This window comes from Seriola dumerili, unplaced genomic scaffold (genome assembly GCF_002260705.1).
Source record: "Seriola dumerili isolate Sdu_G_001 unplaced genomic scaffold, Sdu_1.0 BDQW01000850.1, whole genome shotgun sequence".
Classification (NCBI taxonomy): domain Eukaryota; kingdom Metazoa; phylum Chordata; class Actinopteri; order Carangiformes; family Carangidae; genus Seriola; species Seriola dumerili.
The window spans coordinates 14,267-14,711 of record NW_019175105.1 but is presented as its reverse complement, the minus strand read 5'-3'; positions in this window follow the sequence as shown (position 1 = coordinate 14,711).

The window sequence follows — 445 nt, the reverse complement described above, 5'->3', positions numbered from 1 at the left end:
ATATTTGAGTAAATCATTGAATATTAAAAAAAAAATAAAAATCCAGCAATCATATAGAGGTTGAGTCATCAGATATTCTGTTACATTTAATATTTCATAGATTTAGGTTTGAATGGATTTTATTCTTGTCTACATGATATAAATTTCTATTATTTTCTGAGATTGTGATTTATTGTGGTGTACCACAGGGTTCAATCCTAAATCCTTTAATTTTGTATTGACATGATTAATTAGAATTAAATTAAGTTAATCAAGTTAATCACATTAACATGCTGTAAATTTAGGATAAACACAAGAAGCTTGTGCTGTAAAAACTGGACCAGACTCAGTGAATAACTCCCTAAGCCCTATGATAACTATTAATTCAGCTACACAGACTAATGAGCAGTGATAACTAACATGTCTTTGGGGTCATCAGGTGGGAACCTCCTTTCACCAGTGTTTC